Source organism: Schistocerca americana, chromosome 2, assembly GCF_021461395.2.
Source record: "Schistocerca americana isolate TAMUIC-IGC-003095 chromosome 2, iqSchAmer2.1, whole genome shotgun sequence".
In the NCBI taxonomy this organism is placed as follows: domain Eukaryota; kingdom Metazoa; phylum Arthropoda; class Insecta; order Orthoptera; family Acrididae; genus Schistocerca; species Schistocerca americana.
In genome coordinates, this window is record NC_060120.1 from 916,019,890 (window position 1) to 916,037,295 (window position 17,406).

General features: G+C 40.1%; 1 protein-coding gene across 1 annotated transcript in view; it reads right to left on the minus strand.

Moving 5' to 3' along the window:
* The window catches only part of LOC124595985 (sodium-coupled monocarboxylate transporter 1-like), a 137,175-nt gene extending 120,249 nt beyond the window's left edge, over nucleotides 1-16,926 (minus strand). Inside the window, exon 1 of the mRNA XM_047134929.1 lies at nucleotides 16,798-16,926. The gene's annotated coding sequence lies outside the window, so the exon portion shown is untranslated. The remainder of the gene's footprint in view (nucleotides 1-16,797) is intronic.
* Nucleotides 16,927-17,406: the final 480 nt, after the last annotated feature.

The following is a 17,406-nucleotide window of genomic DNA, read 5'->3' on the forward strand; positions in this document are numbered from 1 at the left end:
GAAACACTTTGTTTATATACCTTGTAAAACTGCTTTATAAATTTCAATAAAAGCTACCTCATTTAGTATATTGTCTGTAACCAAGCGTGTTCACCACAATAGTGAAATCTTCATTACCATCAACATCAACATCATTTGTTTCTTTTGTAAACTTTATGGAAGACTTTAAGTAAATTTAGAATGTAGGGGAACGTGTTTGTCGCTGTGTGTCTACCTTGTTCTGCTTTCAACATCTGATTTTGTGTTTTCTTTGAGCACCCATTCTAGTAACGTATCTAAAATAGTTACAGCATATCGTCTAGAGTACTGGTACTGCCAGACAATACCTCCATCGGAAAATTAGGCCGATTCACGCAGTCTCAGAACATGTATTGAGGCAAAACAAATTGCCGTCCTTGTTGCAGATGCCTTGCTGCATTTATTACAGCTCTGTGAGCGAAATGTAAAGACAGGCGTATAAAACAGAATATACAATCTAGAGATGGGATATACTATTTAGTAACTGAAAAAAATTCAAACAACAATCACTTTACTGAGTAAAGTTAGTGCTGCAAAACTTATTTCATTGTTTAGAATATTCAGGAACGTAACGAAAACAGCAGCGACACCCTGGTGTCTACAGAATCAAAACTCACAGAATTTGTGCCATCATATTTCCAGAGAAAATAAACGAGCAATGATAACTCCAAAAACGCGGTGAAACATTTTTCGGATTTAAAATGGATCCTTTTAATTATATTAGATGGAGTTACGATCATGGAACGCAAAAATACAAAAATATATCTAATTATTAGCGTTTGAACTGTTTTTGTTAAACATAATGACTAAATTAATTTGGTTCTTATAAACTTCTTTCTGACTTATTTCAGCAGTGTGCAGCAAATTTTAAAGGTTAACGAGTATTATTATTTTAGTTTTTCATTGCTATATGTGTGTCTAATTTTGTTTCACTTCTTCATGCTTGTGATGACGGATTTTTCTTTAGGGTACACTGTCTCCTTATTTCTTGTTTTAATGCAAGTATGTGTTACACAAAGTCTTATAAGTACCTCTACATATTTTAATGTTTGTAAGAAATATATATTATTTACGAGGGGATTTTGAAAAGTCCGTGCAAAAATAAAAACTTCTTACGTGTTTGGGGTAAACCATTTTTATTTTTCGACATAGTCTCCTTTTAGGCTTATACACTTCGTCCAGTGCTGTTCTAATTTGTTGATCCCTTCCGAATAGTAGGAATTGTCCAAGTCTGCAAAGCAGCTATTAGTTGCTGCAATCACCTCCTCGTTTGAATAAAATCTTTGTCCTGCCAGTCATTTCTTCAAATTTGGGAACAAATAGTAATCCGAGGGAGCCAAGTCTGGAGAATAGGGGGGATGTGAAACGAGTAGGAATCCTGTTTCCATTAATATTGCGACCACATCTGCTGAGGTGTGTGCTGGTGCATTGTCGTGATGGAAAAGGACTTTTTGCGGTCCAATCGCCGGCGTTTTTCTTGCAGCTCGGTTTTCAAACGGTCCAAAAACTATAAATAATATTCACCTGTAATAGTTTTACCCTTTTCCAGATAGTCGATGTGGATTATCCCTTGCAAATCCCAAAAGACAGTCGCCATAAACTTTCCAGCCAAAGGAATGGTCTTCGCCTTTTTTGGTGCAGATTCTCCCTTGGTAACCCATTGTTTAGATTGTTGTTTGGTATCAGGAGTAGAGTAATGCTTTAGAAAAAACGCCATTTTGTCTATGTAGTGCGTGATTGATTCTCTTGTAATTTTTTTTTATTTGTAGACACAATCACATATTTATGACACAGTCATAACCGGTTTTTGCCATACAATGACCATCTTCAGATGCTAAGGACGGCATACACTGAACACGGGTTCATGTGCTGTCAGTAGTAATGTATCCATGTTTCATCCACAGTGGCGAAACGACGTTTAAAGTATGCGGATTCTTCCGCCAAACCATCCTTGCAACACTTCACACGATTCCGTTTTTGGTCAAGTGTGAGGAATCGCGGAACCCATCTTGCGGATAGCTTTCTCATGTCCAAATGTTTATGCAAAATATTATGTGCCCGTTCATTCGAGATGCCAACAGTATTAGCAATCTCACACACCTTAACTCTTCCGTCATCCTTCACCATATCATGGCTTTTATCAATGATTTCTGGAGTCGTAACCTCCGCAGGGCGTCCAGAACGTTCACCATCACTTGCACTCAAATGGCCACTCCAAAAATTTTGAAATCACTTATAAACTGCTCTAATCGAAGGTGCAGAGCCGCCGTAATGTTTATCAAGCTTCTCTTTAGTCTCCTGACGCGTTTTGTCTTTAATAATGTAATGTTTAATCACAACACGAAATTCTTCTTCGTGCATTTTCTGACAATCAATCGACTTTCTTGATTCACACGAATGACAAACACAAAGAAATAGACCAACATGGCTGAAGCTTGGTGTGCATTCTTTCCAAAGACGCTACTAACTAAACATGACCTCGATATGCGCCGGTGGTGCCATCTCTCGGACTTTGCACGTACTTTCGAAAGGCCCCTTGTATTATTAAATGTTGTAGCCAGCAAAGTTAATATACAAGGGTTAGGAAATTACCGTTACAAACTTCTAGGACTTGTAGAAGGAACTGAGTCAGATACGTAAATGAGGCTAGAACCAATTGCTGAGAGTGGTAGGATATACATGAAGTGACATCAGCCAATCCGACCTAAGTACCCCTCCCCCCCCCCCCCCCCCCACCCCGCGCAACATGACTACACTGTTGCAAACCTACCTAACAATCTCGTTATAAAACGGCTGCAGCAAGGAAGCGTTACATGGGCTGCTGTTCAAATAATTATGTACTCACTACGCTTTAAGAGTTCTAGAAGTCTGTAACGGGAATTTTCAACACCCATTTAAGATCAGTGTGAGAATTGTACAATATGTTATGAGTAGGAATGAGGATGGAATGGAAGTGGTTATCGTGAGATTCTCTGCCATGCTGGTTGAAACTCAGAGCTTATTATATGGAAATGTGGATTTTAAAACAGCATTAGAGTAAAATACAGACTGTGTAACTTCAGCTACGGTAGCGAACGTTTATTGCAGTTTCGTTAACGACTTGTGATAATAAGTACACTGTTTTATGAGCTATAGAAGGAACAAGGACGTCCGTGATGAAGACATTTTTTCAGTTAATAAGGGTGAAAAGTATTTAATTTAATAGTTTGCACATGAAATTGCGTACTGTAAGTCAAAGGAGATATTTAGATGACAATCTGACTGATATATTTATTTTCGGCGGATTTTAATAAACTATGACGATAAAGAAGGACATCATTTAACTGCTAAAAGTTAAATAGTTGCCCTGTGCCATTTATGTTTGTTGTAACCACCCCTATATATAAGTTATTATAAAGAGAGCTTTTCACTTACAGGCCAGGTACAATCAGATGTTTTGTAGAAGTAGCGATGAATTACCTGATGTTCATGTTATTGTATTTTTCATTATCAGTAGGTGTGAGGGTCTGCATAAGATGACTGTTCTATTATGAGTTGCAAGCTGAAATGTACTGGCACAACAGAAAGCATCTTATTAAAAAAAAAGGAGGGAAACCTTACAAAACACTCAATCAAAGCAACCTCTAACACATTTTACGTCTTAGATCAAAAGTGTATCAGTCTTTTGCACACACAACTCACTGCCACAGTCATCAGCAACGTAGCGATTGAAGACCCAGAATAAACTGTGTCTGACTATCCTGCAAGGTTGAAGCTAGTGTTCGAACTGTAATGCCATTTTACGTGTAGTGTAGACGTGGGTAGAGATACGCCAGATGAAATAAAGACGATCGTAAATAGCAAATATCAAAGTTTTTTTAATTGACAGAGACACTTAAAAAATAAATGCGTACAGAAGTCTAGAGCAGAGTGAGTCAGAGATTGTTCCTACAGTGGAATTGCAGCCATGTCCAAAGAATTTTCTCCTAGGAATACTCGGCTGCTACTAGGTCGTCACAGAGGTCTCACGCCCTTCCCCCCCTCCTGCATGGGAGTGCGGATCACATGGGGGAGGAGGATGCTGCTGCTCAAATTCGCAGAACTGTGCGTGACCACGCGTGCCGTGGTGCTGTGTATGGCTATGCGAAGGTGGAGCCGGTATAGCTGGTAACAGTCAAAATGCGAGATGAGGCTGTAGCCGATGTGCTCCTCCAAGACGAGAATGAAATTTGGGATTGGAGACAGGTGGAACTTTACTGAAGGGGATGGTGAGGCTGATGCAGTGGAATTGCCTTGATCTGATGAGGAAGTTGGGGATGAGAAACCTCGTGGAAGTGATCGAATACTCGATCGGCCTCCGATGAGAGGCAGTATTGTCGGGAGAATGACTGTGGTGGTGTACCGTCGTAGAAGCGTTACTAACCATGTTGTCCTTCCACGACGAGAAGGTTGTCCGTTAGTTTGGCTGAGATCTCTTCAGGCTGGAACTGGTTAAGTCAACTCGCGCTGTAATTATTTGGTCGTCTTAAAATGAGTGATATCGCTCATGTTGCTACTGATACTCAAATCGTGTTGGTGGCGTCTTCCAGGATCCACGCCGGCTATTGCCTGTTAACCATAACAGTGATCGGTATACCTTGCAGCAAATTGCCAAAAGTACTGTGGTCCAATCTACTTACTCTATGAGGTCCTGAGTAGGGTGGATATAGTATCAGTCAGACAGTATCATAGCATAGCAGTACGTGGTCACAGTCCTACAGTGTTTTATGGACGAATATTTTCTGGAGTCCATACACTTGGGGTAGTGATATCTTTAGGGTGTAGTACTTTGCTTCATTTTGGAGACAGGCTAAGGCAGAGCTTTGCCAGTAGGTAAATGGAATGGTTCCTTGCCGCCGGAAGAGTGAACGGTTCTCTGTAAAGAAGTTCTGCGAGAGATGCACAGGGATCTTCTTTGTAAGCCGTATACACATCTTGAAGAAGCCATGGCAAGGCAACTGTACATTACTCTCCAAAGCATATGAGACCTATTTTTAAGGTGTACTGTCAGCGCTCTACGAGACAATTACTTTGTGGGTGGTAATCTATTGTTGGATAGTGCTGGACGCCACATACGGGACAGAGTTCAGTGAATAGAGCTAACTCGAATTGCCTGCCTTGGTATGTTCTTACTGTGGCAGGACAACTGAACAGGAAATCCATTGGTTGTTAAATCATTTTGGACTTGTTTCAAGAAGGATGTCTGGAATTTCTGTAGCCGCGAAGCTGCAAGTTACTCTGTCCATTGCTGATAGAATATGTAATTATCCATTTGAATCAGGAAATGGCCTAACGGCATCTAAATTGACATGCTGAAAACGGCACCATGTAACGGTGAAACGGTCGAATCATGATTGTACATACCAACCTATTTTGGAACGCTGGCAGGCAGTGCGTGCTTACGTTCAATACTGACCGCTTTTCTTGACATTCGGCCAGACGAAACCGGCAGAGACAAGCTCCAAACTTGATCGATTCCTGGGATGGTAAAGTACGTGTAGTTTATCGAAAAATGTGTAAGTAGGCTGTTTAGGTTTTTATATTGGTAACGCCACGTAGCGCTCTGAAAATCACTGGCTGTGCTGTGTGCAGTCTCTGGCTGGTTTGCATTGTTGTTGGCCATTGTAGTGTTGGGCAGCTGGATGTTAACAGCGCGTATCGTTGCGCAGTTGGAGGTGAGCCGCCAGCAGTGGTGAATGTGGGGAAGTGAGATGGCGGATTTTGGAGAATGGATAATCTGGAGGTGTGTCCATCAGAAACAGTACATTTGTAAGAATGGATGTCATGAACTGCTATATATATTATGACTATTATGGTAAATACATTGTTTGTTCTCTATTAAAATCTTTCATTTGCTAACTATGCCTATCAGTAGTTAGTGACTTCCGTAGTTTGAATCTTTTATTTAGCTTGCAGTAGTGGATCTCGCTGTATTGCAGTAGTTCGAGTAACCAAGATTTTTGTGAGGTAAGTGATTTGTGAAACGTATAGGTTATTGTTAGTCAGGGCCATTCTTTTGTAGGGATTTTTGAAACTCAGATTGCGTTGCGCTAAAAATATTGCGTGTCAGTTTAAGCAGTCTTGTATAATTTTTCTAAGGGGACGCTTCAAATGGATGGCCTCATGGGGCATGGTGTTTGTGGACTATGGAGGTTTTGGGAGAATCATGTAGTAAATGTTTTGAAACCAGGGACGTCATGGATTTAGATGGACAATAACATTGTGTTGTCAGGCAGATGTCCCCAAAACATTGCGTCCTCTAATTGCAGTTGCAAATTTACCAAAATAGATACATATTGAAGAAACATTTACCCTCGAAAGGAAATCATATACAACATTGTCCATTCCAGTCCTATGTCGGGTATGTGTTGTTAATTCTGTGATGAACTACACACTGCAGAAGCGATATTAGAAGGTATCCCTATAACTTTTGGCACCTCAGTGTACTCTGCGTTGGTGTATGCGTAGTGAATGCTGTTTTTCCCTTCTCACATCCCATACAGTGTATACAACAAATATAATTAATAAATTCTGTACGGAATTGGCTTCGTTGTAACGCCTATAAGTAATTTCCCAGGCGCCCTAGATATCTGCAAGTACCCCTGCAGGTTTCAACGGTGTTTCGCATAAACTGATGGGTCGAAATATTGTTCGCTGAGTGCATCCAACAAATGGCAGACAGAATAATTTCCAGATACTGTGAGCACTGATTTGTGTGATCTTATTTAGAATATGTATTATGATAATGGATATAATATTTTATACTATGTGAAAACTTTAATAACACGAAGTAATATTTAGCTCTCTAACACACGAGAATTTGTACGCTTCTGTTGAAGGAGACACAGTGGAAGGAAGATGTATTTCCATGTGCTCTAGAATATAAATCGCATGAATTATTCGACAACAGTAAATCATTATCCTTGGTCTTAGTATGCACAAGTGATATTACTTTTTGATAAAAGAGTTACAATTATCGATTTTGGTAAATTTAAATTAAGTAAATATTTTTTCTTTCCCTTGTGTCAGAAGCACAGATACTAAAAGACTTTGAGAGACATTTACTGTTCGATGATCTCAGAGCTCGAATTAATACCCAGTGAGCAATGAAGCCATTGTTTGAACACCACTAATAAAAAGTGGCTATGATTCACGCGACTTTCCTTCAGATACGGTGAGTGATAAATTTATCCCCTTTGCCAACACGCAGATGTGTTTGAGTCACTTCCACTAGCACCAGTATTTGAAAAAAACCATTCGGCAAGGGAAAGACTGTGATTCAAGAAAATATTTTCTTAAACTCATAGTGTTCCGTAATTCCCGTTGCTAGCTTCTAGGACTAGTAGAGGGGAGACAGCACATAATATTTTGAAAAGTAATCAATGTCTGAAGACGCACCGGATCCGTGCAACAACCAATTGAAACCATGTTAGTATCGCGACAACTTTTAAAAATAACTTGCTGGGCCTGACCGAGTACATCACTTGTTTTACGGTTCCGGTCATTAACAACAAAAAAATTGCTAGTGTTCTTGTTGACGGGTTCTCTTCAAGACGATTCAGTACGGCCTCTTCCACTTCAGTTGTTCGGTGTCTCAATGGGTCACCACAGTCATGCCTGTTGACGGCGAAGATGGCCCTTTCTCGAAGGCATTTCTTAATTGTGGCGAAAAGGGAATTTGATGTTGTCATACGTTGTGGATAACGATTTTGTAAAGGCGACTAGCAGCTGTTCCATTAGGGTCATCTTCGCCATACGGTAGGCTCATGCCAATGTACTCGTAATCTGCGGATGTGTACTCAACCATGTTGCTCTAACACTCATAGGCATATGAATGAGGCTCGAACTACATCAGAGAGGTAGGATGTCAAATGATATCAGTCAGTCCGACGTAAGCACCTCCGACCGTGACTACCCTTCTGCACACCTACCAAGCAAACATGTTTTCAAACGGCTGTACACCGAAACGGTACGCTCCCGGACATTGATTCCAATTCAAAGTGTTGTCTACTCAGCTCGCTCTACAAGTCCTAGAAGTTTGTAATGGGAATTTCAAAACATACTTAATGTTCCTTACGCTGCTTTCCAGTTGCTGTCGTACTGTATAAATCGCCATCTTTTGCACCTTTTGGGAAATCACTGAGTGACATCTTTTGATATCTCAACAGATAAGTCTATTCTTCGCTATCCCAGATTAAATATTTATTGGAATATGGGAACTAGAGTGACTGTATGGGCAGATTGGATGTCAAGACGTGTTTTTTTCAATAAGAAGAGCGTTAGCTGGCGACCTGAGATCGAAAGACAAATATTGGTAAAATCGTCCTTTATTAAACACTGTCAGAGCTGGCTGTTTACAAAGTCTTAGTACACAGACGGTGTCCATTGATGAAAAAATAACTCGTTTCTGCGGCAAAACTATGATCGAGCAATTCATTGGTGGAAAGCACGATCACTGTTGCCTCGAAAATTTCGTTTGCCAAATCTACATACGAATTACCACTTGACACCTCCGTATAATTGAAATATGACATTGTATTGGAGTTTCTTGAAAGTGTAGGTTCTATAATTTATATTAACCGATATTTCACATTAGTTGAGGTACTAGACTATCTCCACTCAGTCACAAGCTGTCAGGGCACAAGAACAATTCAGTCTGGTTGAGTTCCAGGTCAGAACAACTTCCAGTCGCATTCAGAAATGAAAAAGGCAGTCGATCAATCTCTGCCTGGTGAAGGACGGGGCCCCATTAGTAATTGGTATGACAAGAAATGTATTATTGTTGCCTCATCTGTGAAGAAAAATACGCCCTGGGACAGTACAGGCATTGGTCAAAGCAAAACAAAGAATATGTCGATATCAGGCCGCATCTTACTGTTGAAAAGATAATGACAATATGAGTGAGGTTGAATGGTGGATCGTGTCACTGCTGTGTGCTGACAAAGCGCAAAATAAATAAATAAATAAAGTTGACAGTGTGAAAGTTACTGAATCTGCTTCATTTTGCTCGTGCTGTTGCGTGGATTGAGTGCAGGCCAGGCTGTATTTCACTGAAGACATGAATGAAAAATGAACTACCTACGATTTAAAACTGAGAAATTAGAGCGTCTACTCCATTTTGGAAATGTTTCGTTTTATGAAAACAACGAATCTGCAGAAGACAGTAAAGAAGTGGATACAGTTTATGGCTCCTTGGAAAGAAAAACAAAAGTTCCGGCACCAATTCCGGGAGATCATAGCTTATGGAAAGATTCATCACTGTAGACTACTTCCAAGAAAACGTGTAAGAACGCGAGTTTTCTCCACAGAGCGCATACTCATTTGTGCTATCTGGAGGGAACAAATTGCTATCGATATTTTTGCATGCTCTGACCTCGCTAAAGTATTTTTAACATTTTCACACTGTAACTGTACATTTATATCACTTTCTTTACCGAACTCGCGAAAGTAATGAACTTATATATTACAGAATAACGTAAACTCATTCACAAGTGTTCTGGCAGTACTATGGTGTCGTATATGACAGACACTTTTCTCTGGCAGTACTAAGGTGTCGTATATGACAGACACTTTTCTCCAAAAACCAATGAAAAATTTAGGAAAGTGAAATGTTACCTTACTAATTTAGATCATAATATCAAATGAAACTAAAATTTTTAAGAAGATTGAATCTGTCTGGTAATGGAGCTGAGGAGTATCCGCTATTTTCCTCTGTCATCAGTCTCATTTATTTTACAGTGACGAACGTTTCAAAAAAATAGTGGACTGCTGGTTCCTTCTCACTTGGTCGACGAACTTCTTCCATGCAATGTGGCATAATTTTCGAATGTTACACTCACATCTCTAGTACAGGCAGAACGGCAGTAAGTACGTGCGTGTGTGTGTGTGTGTGTGTGTGTGTGTGTGTGTGTGTGTGATATAAAGGTATTGCATAAAGCTCGGTAACTATATAAAAATAGAAGCACATATAATATGTTAGGGCTAAAAATGTGATATTCGAAATCATTCAAGTCTCCATTGTATTTTTGCAGAGATTTAGATCAATAGATGGTTGATGAATCATTTCTGGGTTATCAAAAAGATAGAAAGAAAATTGTGTTAAGGGGACTGGAGATGTTAAGCAGGTAAAGAGAAATAGTTTACTGATTGAACGAATTTATCTAAACTATTTTGAATGATGAAATTACTCTCCATTTACTGTTATCATCAGCCATTCGATGTTCACCGCTGTATAAATGCCTCCTCCAGACATTAAAAATTAGTCTTCAGCTGTATGTGTCTACACTAATTGCTCTTTTTTATGGCGTCATATACCCTCCTTCCATTAGATCGTCTTACTAACGTTTTCCCTTCGCTTGTAATCCTTCAAAGAGTATACTTGACCCATCAACCATTCACTCGCCTGCCTTCATAGTCTCCCTTTCTCCATTTCTTTGAAATATTCTTTTAATCACATCTTCTAGTTCTGTTTGCTACCTATCCCAATATGCTTCTTTCTGCTGCTCGCCGCGCAGTCATCAGCATCTAGATTATTTTCGCACTAAAAGTTCGTGTCTCACTGCCATAAGGCGACACTTTAAGATATATTTAATCTCAATTTACTCATTCACGAAAAAGCACCCACGGTCATTTATTACTTTTCTTCATTTCTTCTCTCGTCCCAACAATTTGTATCTTCAACTCCCCTAAATACAAAAGCTCGTCGATACATTGTATGACTTCATAGTTAATTTATAGGAATTTATCATAGAAAATTTTCCAAAAATTGTTTTTGATCGTGACGTTGTAGACCTTCAGGACTATTTTCAATCATTTCCTATCGTTATAGTAGTTAATCTACACCAGAGGCCAACGGCAGAATATTGCTACAAAATGCAAAACCCGTTAGATGCGATCTCAGCAGAGGAAAATCCACAAAAATCTTTCCTATAGGATGGCCTTCACATCGTTCTGAAAGAGTGAGTGTTGCCTAGAAATTATTCATAAGAGTTGCCTTAGAATAGAATAACATTTTGTCGGGCTGTTAACCATTACATTTAACATGAAATATTTTCTTCTGAATAAACAGACTTGATTAAGACAATACGATAACCACTAAATTTAGAATTATAAGGTCACAAATTTCTGTTAACACTTGCTCGTGGCACTTGGCCAAATAAAAATATGCAGGCTCTATGTGACAAACATTAGTGATTATTATCTGAATATGACCGCAATGGCAACTAAACAGATTATGAACAAGGCGCCTACTTATGTTCACAAAAATTCACTATTTGTTAACTGAGATAAACTTTTAACATAGTAATAGAACTAAAATGATGTATCACAACACAGTACTTTGTCTTCATCACAACTCAATATTTAACGTAACTTTCATGGACTATACGTCCGTTCAATTGCCAGCCAGAGGTAAAGATAACAACCAATCACAAGAGAGACCTAAAAACAAGTAATTCAAAAATGGCAGAGATTGTCCTCTGTTATTCTTGGAGATGATAAGTCAATGTTATTCGGATTTAAGAGCAAATAGCATCCGAGTCTTTCCTCTTCAATAAAACATCACTGTCTTCTCGAATTAAGTTTTGTGGGCCAAGAGAGAAATGAAATGTCTGTGTGCAAAAATTAAGGTAATACGTTTATCATCATTTAGCATACGTACTTTGTTACATTTCATACTTAGGACTACAAAGATTTTATCTAAAGATGACGAGAGAAGTTTAGGGGGTATGGGATTTATTTACCGAAGATCTCATTCAATTAATTTCTCACTATTCTCAGTATGTGAAATGAAAGTGCAGTTTCGATTTATATCTTCTTCTGTGCACTAATGTATATTCTACAGTATACTGACGTAAACTAGAATAACTAATACCAAACAAACCAGTCGAGTGAGAGAAGTTAAGACTGCCGCAGCAAATTTGAAGATGGTAAAAATATTTCATTTTTTTCTAATCAGATTTTGTCAACAAGGTACTGTGCAAGCTGGTGGTGGCTCTGTAATGTGTCAGCTGTGTTTACATGGAATGCACTGACTCCTTTGGTCCCACCGAACCAATCACTGACTGGAAATGTTACGTGCGGCTACTTGGAGACCATATGTAGCCACTCATGCAATTTACGTTCCGAGAGAATGATGACATATCACTGGTCCACAGTTATTGGCGACTTGTTTCAAGAACATTTTGAACAACTCGAGCGAATGATTTGGTTATCTAGATGCCCCGACTCGAATCCCATCGATCATTTATGGGACATTATCGAGAGGTCAGTTTGGGCACAACATCCTATGCCGGCAACTCTTTTGCAGTTACGGGCGTCGTTAGAAGGAACATGACTAAGTATTTCTACAGGGAGCTTCCTGCGACTAGTTAAGCCCATGCCATGTCGATTTGCTATACTATACTGGGGAATGGAGGTCCGATACGATATTACGATGTATCACGTGGCTTTTGTAACCTTATCGTGTATTTCTTTGATCGATTTGAAAATAGATGTGTAGCCAAAATTGACCTATTATGGTTTCTAAAAGACGGTGTTATCGAATGGAATAACGTGGCTCAAGCGGTTTTAATAGAGTGTGTGATCAAATGCCAAAACATCGAACACAAGTTAAGTGACAAGAGAAATACGTAGTTGCTACAAGCAGTACTGGAGGAAAGTCCTCCAGTCCATGTGTCATCAGGTCCTGACAACTTCATGTTTGATAGTTGGACGCCAGTTCTCGTGGTGAGGGGCCATACTGTAGGATATCAAGCTTGGTTGAGGAATGTCAGTCATTGTTGAATAGACGAACTGCAATGGGGGATGGGGCGGGGAGGGGGGGGGGGGGAGGCTTGTCAAGTTGATGAACAGATTCAACTGTGGGTGATATGGTTAGTGGTTTCTGCTAGAATTCCTGCTGCTCGCCGAATACGGTGACAAATTTTGACAACATGTAGAGGTGTAATATCAAAAGCAGCAGAAAATGGTATAACAGGTGTACGATTCGTTATGAATAGGAAGGTAGGGCAGAGGGTGTGTTACTGTGAACAGTTCAGTGACCGGGTTGTTCTAATCTGAATCGACAGCAGACCAACACCGACAACGATAGTTCAGGTATACATGCCGACGTCGCAAGCTGAAGATGAACAGATAGAGAAAGTGTATGAGGATATTGAAAGGGTAATGCAGTATGTAAAGGGGGACGAAAATCTAATAGTCATGGGCGACTGGAATGCAGTTGTAGGGGAAGGAGTAGAAGAAAAGGTTACAGGAGAATATGGGCTTGGGACAAGGAATGAAAGAGGAGAAAGACTAATTGAGTTCTGTAACAAGTTTCAGCTACTAATAGCGAATACCCTGTTCAAGAATCACAAGAGGAGGAGGTATACTTGGAAAAGGCCGGGAGATTCGGGAAGATTTCAATTAGATTACATCATGGTCAGACAGAGATTCCGAAATCAGATACTGGATTGTAAGGCGTACCCAGGAGCAGATATAGACTCAGATCACAATATAGTAGTGATGAAGACTGGGCTGAAATTCAAGACATTAGTCAGGAAGAATCAATACGCAAAGAAGTGGGATACGGAAGTACTAAGGAATGACGAGATACGTTCGAAGTTCTCTAACGCTATAGATACAGCAATAAGGAATAGCGCAGTAGGCAGTACAGTTGAAGAGGAATGGACATCTCTAAAAAGGGCCATCACAGAAGTTGGGAAGGAAAACATAGATACAAAAAAGGTAGCTGCGAAGAAACCATGGGTAACAGAAGAAATACTTCAGTTGATTGATGAAGGAAGGAAGTACAAACATGTTCCGGGAAAATCAGGAATACAGAAATACAAGTCGCTGTGGAATGAAATAAATAGGAAGTGCAGGGAAGCTAAGACGAAATGGCAGCAGGAAAAATGTGAAGACATCGAAAAAGATATGATTGTCGGAAGGACAGACTCAGCATACAGGAAAGTCAAAACAACCTTTGGTGACATTAAAAGCAACGGTGGTAACATTAAGAGTGCAACGGGAATTCCACTGTTAAATGCAGAGGAGAGAGCAGACAGGTGAAAAGAATACATTGAAAGCCTCTATGAGGGTGAAGATTTGTCTGATGTGATAGAAGAAGAAACAGGAGTCGATTTAGAAGAGATAGGGGATCCAGTATTAGAATCGGAATTTAAAAGAGCTTTGGAAGACCTACGGTCAAATAAGGCATCTGACTTTCGGGAAAGCATCATCCACACAATTCCGAAGACGGCAAGAGCTGACAAGTGCGAGAATTATCGCACAACCAGCTTAACAGCTCATGCATCGAAGCTGCTTCCAAGAATAATGTACAGAAGAATGGAAAAGAAAATTGAGAATGCGCTTGGTGACGATCAGTTTGGCTTTAGGAAAAGTAACGGGACGAGAGAGGCAGTTCTGACCTTACGGCTAATAATGGAAGCAAGGCTAAAGAAAAATCAAGACACTTTCAAAGGATTTGTCGACCTGGAAAAAGCGTTCGACAGTATAAAATGGTGCAAACTGTTCGAGATTCTGAAAAAAGTAGGGATAAGCTATAGGGAGAGACCGGTCATATACAATATGTACAACAACCAAGAGGGAATAATAAGAGTGGACGATCAAGAACGAAGTGCTCGTATTAAGAATGGTGTAAGACAAGGCTGTAGCCTTTCGCCCCTACTCTTCAATCTGTACATCGAGGAAGCAATGATGGAAATAAAAGAAAGGTTCAGGAGTGTAATTAAAATATAAGGTGAAAGGATATCAATAATACGATTCGCTGATGACATTGCTATCCTGAGTGAAAGTGAAGAAGAATTAAATGATCTGCTGAACGGATTGAACAGTCTAATGAGTACACAGTATGGTTTGAGAGTAAATCGGAGAAAGACGAAGGTAATGAGAAGTAGTAGAAATGAGAACAGCGAGAAACTTAACATCAGGATTGATGGTCACGAAGTCAATGAAGTTAAGGAATTCTGCTACCTAGGCAGTAAAATAACCAATGACGGACGCAGCTAGGAGGACATCAAAAGCAGACTCGCTATGGCAAAAAAGTCATATCTGGCCAAGAGAAGTCTACTAATATTAAATAGCGGCCTTAATTTGAGGAAGAAATTTCTGAGGATGTACGTCTGGAGTACAGCATTGTATGGTAGTGAAACATGGACTGTGGGAAAAGAGGAACAGAAGAGAATCGAAGCATTTGAGATGTGGTGCTATAGACGAATGTTGAAAATTAGGTGGACTGATAAGGTAAGGAATGAGGAGGTTCTTCGCAGAATCGGAGTGGAAAGGAATATGTGGAAAACGCTGATAAGGAGAAGGGACAGGATGATAGGACATCTGCTAAGACATGAGGGAATGACTTCCATGGTACTAGAGGGAGCTGTAGAGGGCAAAAACTGTAGAGGAAGACAGAGATTGGAATACGTCAAGCAAATAATTGAGGACGTAGGTTGCAAGTGCTACTCTGAGATGAAGAGGTTAGCACAGGAAAGGAATTAGTGGCGGGCCGCATCAAACCAGTCAGTAGACTGATGACGGGGGAAAAAAAAAAGAGGCGAGCATTGCTGGGGACTTTCTAAATGTGACTGCATCACCATTCCACCTATCGTATTGCCTTTTTGTATATTATAGAGAGAGTAATATCGTAGAATTATGAGTTCACTTCATGAGAGTGGCATGGGTGTCAAGTGTGTCTCGCTTATTACAAGCGTAAATATTTAAGTTGTCACGTTCATCTGTGAAGCGGACCGGAAATCAGTTGAAGAATTTTCATTTCACCGACTTGTCTCTTTTTACCTTACAAACAGAAGGAGGACGTGAGTCTCTTTGGCATGGACTTGAATTCATTGGTGTACTGGATAGTATACGTAAATACTTATAATGGATAACGTCCGAAGTGCCATGATACTTTTTGTGGATTATGCTGTTGTCTACAGAGAAGTCGTAACGCTTGAAAACTGTATTGAAATACAAGAAGAACTACAGTACATCGACCCTTGATGTAGCTATTTGTAGTTGACCATCAACATAAACGAATTTAATACATTGTGCCTGAATTGGCAGAGGTAACCATATTTTATGATTACACGCTTACAGAATACTGGAGTCAAAAGGCCATATTTAATCCTGGTGTCAGAATCCTGCTTGCCAAAATTTGCTAACTCAAATTCGAATAACATTATCAGCTCTAGCTGCTGGTATAACTCAGTCCCCTCGGTGACCGAATATGATGGAGCTGTGGTAACGGCTCTGGACACTATATAGGGGCATCAAATCTCTCTGACCATCCTGATTTATTTTTTCCATACGCACCATATGGACGCCAGTGCGAGGCTCGTGTTGATTTGATTTCCCTGAATTACTTATGCAAATGCACGGCCGAAGTCCTTCCCCATTCTTCACCAAATCCAAGCTTGTGCTCCGTCTCTAATGATCTCGTCGGCACACGAACGCTAATACCTAATCGTCCGTCGTATTTATCCGCAATGTTTCCTTGACAACGCCGTGGACGACGTGTTCTTCTGTCCTTACTTCACTGAGTGCTGTCTGAGTCCTCAGTGGTTTTCACATCTTCTACCTCTCAAATAAAGCTAGCTCTGTAGTGACTAGCGACTTTAAAGCACACTTTACATTTAGATCCCTCAAAAGAAAACAAAAAAGGAAATGAAATATAAGAGTTTACAAACTTCCAGTTTCTTGTATTTCAACCTCTTTTCGCCCGCAGAAAAGCAAATGTAAATAGACAGTTGCTGCATTTCAGCTTACCGTGGTTAAACAGTTGTTCTGTGATACTGTAAACAGTTATCTTCTGCACTGCAAACTCCTGTTTGTTTAGCGCTTTGTCGCTGTTTTCTTAACACAAAAGCGGTTCACCTGCTGCTACTGCTGCTGGTGCCTTCTCCAAAGCTACTGGATCTGCAGAGGTGCTCACGCTACCTAAGTAGCAGCTCAACTTCGGTCGGCGTTATCTAATACTGACGTAAGAACACGTGTCACGATTCGCTTCACATTGTCCTGCCACATCACTCCCCGTTTGCTTTCGTACATACGGTTGCGTAAGGAGACAATGGGGTATTACACTACGTCATACTTGAATGACGGAAAGTTATGCATGGCCAAATTATCTATTTTCATGAGGAGTCCCAACACAGAGACCATGAAGTTTAACTTGAAATCCTACAGCAAACACTTATGACTTAGCGTACATTATTTACGAACATGTGTACAGCCGCGTGCTATCCTTGCCACAGAAAAAAACTCGTCTGTGAACTTGATGCTAGGTCTCACGCTCCGTGAGCACAGAGCTGATACTAGAGCGCAAGTGTAAGTGGCCGCGGTATTCCACTAAAAAGTGGCGCATGAGCTTTTATACAT